Source organism: Bombus impatiens, unplaced genomic scaffold, assembly GCF_000188095.3.
Source record: "Bombus impatiens unplaced genomic scaffold, BIMP_2.2 scf_0647, whole genome shotgun sequence".
NCBI lineage: Eukaryota > Metazoa > Arthropoda > Insecta > Hymenoptera > Apidae > Bombus > Bombus impatiens.
Window position 1 is genome coordinate 1,344,459 of NT_177066.1, and position 4,185 is coordinate 1,348,643.

Sequence of the window (4,185 nt, forward strand, 5' to 3'; positions counted from 1 at the left end):
GGGGGGGGGGTATTCCGAGCGAGCGTGCGACGAAAGATTGACGAAAGTGCTTGTCCATCGTATCTCTCGGCCAATATTAGAAGCAAGCAATTTAATAGCGATCGTTCTTTGTCCTTAAAGCGAAGTAGGCACGAGCTTTTGACTTTCAAAGGATCGGAAGCGTCTTAAGACATTGCGGTCGGGAGACGCGAACTCGCGTCTTACGTATTTCACGCGGTATCTTATAAAAACGTTAACTACTGTTAATTAAAACGGTAACAGAAGCAGTGGATGCTATAAACGAAGTGTTACAAGCGTGTTTTTACATTACATGCTTGAATAATACCGTTACCAATATATGTGATATAATATGGATCGCTCAGAAAATTTGTTCCGATTTTTAAGGAATTTAATAAAATAATAAACTTTGCTTAGTACCTCTCCATCGGGGAAATTATTTTCAAGTATATTACATAAAAAAAAAACGTCACTAAAAGTATCTTTAAACGTACTCATTCACTTTTAGTGAAATATCACACTCGTTGAACGTTGCTCGCAAAGTTCCTTCCGATTTTTAACTCTTTGTTCCACATAAAAAGTCGTATCGAAAAGTTTTTCGCCGAGAAGCCTGAGAGATTCTGGAAGGATGGAACAATCGAGTCGCTCGAAAGACGGAGGAAGGTCGTGGAATAAAATACCACCTATATAATTCAATGAATGTAATCGAATCGAAATGTATATCGAAACGAACTTTCCGAGCAATCTTTCGAATCTTTTCGATCATTCCAAAAATACACTTCAGGAAATTCAGGCTATATGTTTGTCTGTATATGTTTGAGGCGCAATGCATTTAAGGAGCGTCGCCGTTCTTAGTTTGCTTTCCAAACCGAGGAGGATCGAGTTTTCAAGAATACGTATCGTCGACGATCATCCACTTTCTCCTAATCCCTAAACCCTACCGTGCGTAGGTCCTTTCGAGACTGCTTCTATTTTTAATACAATGCCAAGGACGCACTTCACCCACTCCTCATTGATTGCACAGGTTTGGACGATCGATAAATCGAAGGTTAAATACACGCGACTCGTCGTCTGTGGAGAATAATAATATCCGCGTCACACGGGATTCCTACGAAAACTGCTAATCTTTAACAAAGTAAAAGGATCTTCGCGGAACCTTCCATTCTTCTCGGTGAAAAGCTATTTTCGCGTTTGGTCGTTAGTTGTTCTCTCGTCGGTCGAAAGAGAAGAAGGCAAGATTTCTTTTGTTATCGAAGCGACGTAAACAGGAACGATGACGATCGTTGCGTCACTTTCGTTAGAACGACGGACTGTGTAGCAAAAGTGTCGAGAACTGGAAAACAGCTTAATTAAGATATTTGTAGCGTGACAGTATCCATCAAAAGTAAAACACGCTGACACTCTAATATTCCATATTAAGGATTCTTCGTGCACGTTTGAGATTCTCTCTCTAGGAAAAAATTTCTTGGCTGACTGTACTTTCTACTACGCGCACTGACAAACAATTCAGAAGTACAGAGAATGGCAATGTTGCAAAGTACACGGCAATTTGGATGCCGAAATTACCGATATTGTATACCTTACGATCCTTTCGTTCTAAAACCACGAAGTCCGAGCTGAATCCTTCTTTTTTTTTAAGATTCCCCTAGCTATTTTACGCAACGTATCAACGAGCTTTTCCGTCACTAATTAAAAAGTTATTTTTGCAGAGGCTTATTCCATAGAAATTACATGTCGAAATTTTCGACTTTGAAAAGGAATATCTTCAATTCGATAGACTTTCTAGAAATCGAGTCACGTATAGATAATACACCAAATAACGTATCGTCAACATTTCGAAGAAATCGTAAGAAAGTTGGTCTATGGTGCGCTTATCGTAGCCGGCTTTAACGTATGACTCGTCCGTTCTATAGTTACAAAAACTGATTCGACGTAACTTCACAAAGCGTATCGGACGATTTGTTCCGCGGGCTCGTACCCGATGATCGATCGTTGAATCGAGAGCACAGCGTAGCACCTCTGCCGTACGTGTCACATTTTGCGTTTAAAATAAAAAATCTCCTCCCTCGCGTTCGGTTCACCGTAAGAAACGGTAAACCAACGATTAACTAGGTCGGTATCTAGATACGGGTGCAAGTGGATCGTGTCAAGGATGCGTACGCGAAGCTGACTCGAGAATCGATAACCGTTCTCTCACTCGCTTTCACGATCCATCGAGTCGATACCGTTGCATGGGGTTCGCTTTCTACATCAGATATTCGCCGACTTCTTCGGGTCGAGAAACTTTCCGATCATCGAACGTATCGACCCCGAACTTTCCACTCTGACAGGCGAACATCTCGCAGTGTGATCGCACTGCACAGATCGATCATCTTAGCCGGTGTTGTCTGCACGCCGAGAGAAACAAATAGATTCGGAAGATGGCGGAGACGAGGCGCTCTGGCGGAGAAAGGAGGAAGGTCCATTGGGACGAAAACCGCGATCTCCTGTGAGAAACGGGACAAAGGGATTAAGGGACCGCGTAAAAGTAAAACCGGTTTACCTTGACATTAAACGTTTTATCCGTGAACACGGTCTCAGGAGACTCGTTTCGTGCATCTTTTACCATGCACCGACTTCTAAAGTCAATTAATTTAATGGACCTCTGACCCTTTTTATCTGTCTATTCTGTGTGTTATCTTTTCCCCCATCCGTACCTACCTCGTGCGTTCGTTCGCTTGAAATATATTCGTTGCACAACGAACGTACGTATCTAGGCGCGCGATACTGTTTAATTTCTATTCAAGCGGCGGCATCCGATGCACGCAGAAATGCATGCACGTCCAGCGATGTTGTACGTGACTAGGGTAAACGTACGGTGCATAAAAGAGGGCCGTCGTTCAAGTCCTAAGCGCATTTGCTGACCTCACCCGCCGCCGGCGTTAAACGCTATCGATGCCTGCACGCTCGACGTCTCGCCGGTCGTTCATCAATGGATAATATCGAAACCGATTTCGAGTCGGTATATCGCGCACGTTCGTGCGCAACTGTGTTCCGCGAGCAACCTTTCGAAACTGACCAACGGCTTCACGAAACGACTCGATCTAACGAGAGAAACAGATTCGTCTCCGATTTCAGGCAACGATGCTTGAACGAATCACTAGCGACAATGTTGTCGTTTACGCGTTGTTGTGTCGAATACGATGATATGCGTGCACGCGTAGACACGAGACGGCATAGAGGGCAGTAGGAGAGGGAAAGAGAATATGCGTGCCAGAAGAGAGACGGAGCGAGAAAGGGAGAGAGTGTATCGGCGGCGGTGTAAGATCCAGTAACGAAAGAGCTCGGGTCGAGCGGAGCGCTCGCGTGTCTCCGTCACGGCCGTTCTACGTTCAGTTAGCAAGAGACTCGCGATCGAGCAGCATACTCGCTCGACTCGTTTGCTAATTCCGTTTCGATCGCGGTTCGCTCGATGCGAGTCACCCTGTGTCCTTCCGTTCGATTTTCGTCGACCGATACGGTAAACAGAGCGGGTAATCGACACGACCGCGCTTCGATTTTTTGTCTCGTAACTCGACACGATTCTTATCGTTCGTCGCTGCCCCTAATAAACAAATACGCGATCGGAATCGCAATTCGTCGCGCGTGTGTCGATCGTGCGGGAACTACCCATCCCGAGAACGTTTCTCGTTGTTGTCGTTTTGCTCGAGATGCTGCGCTCTACGGAAGGTGAACGAGTTACTTCAAGGTATACACCGTGTTTCTTTCTGTATCCTTTTGTTCCATTCTGTTCCATCGCCTTCCCGTTGCAACGAACGAACGCGTGGAAAGCGAAGGATGCGCGCAAACTATTCTATCGCCCGTTCGTTCGCACGTCCGTTTCATTCTTTCGAATACTTCCGAAAAGGTCTTATCACGAACGAACATTTCGAGTTGTAGGTCGACCGTGAATCGCATAATAGCGCGCGTCAATTAGTATGCGATAGGACAAGTCTGGAACGTTAACTCTATCGACGATAACTGTACGTTACGTAGGCTTAACGGCAATGCTCGGCAAAGTGAAGTTGATACCACGAACAACTAAAAATGTCCGACCTCTGATATCGAAAACACCGAGTCGCTGTGTTTTTTTCAATCGCCATCGCCGTTTATCGATGATTCCGCGCGTCGATCACGAGAAGAATTTACATTTTCGCCGGTGACTCACAC

The 4,185-nt window shown here is 45.1% G+C and overlaps 1 protein-coding gene across 9 annotated transcripts in view; it reads left to right on the top strand.

Moving 5' to 3' along the window:
* The window catches only part of LOC100741266 (serine/threonine-protein kinase MARK2), a 56,918-nt gene that overhangs the window by 14,151 nt on the left and 38,582 nt on the right, over positions 1–4,185 (top strand). The window contains exon 1 of one of the 9 annotated variants that reach the window (XM_033322634.1): positions 3,337–3,724. The exons of 7 other annotated variants lie outside the window; for them this stretch is intronic. The gene's annotated coding sequence lies outside the window, so the exon portion shown is untranslated. Of the gene's footprint in view, positions 1–3,336; positions 3,725–4,185 lie in introns of those variants that run through there. One more of the 9 variants, XM_012389555.3, reaches the window with a different exon arrangement.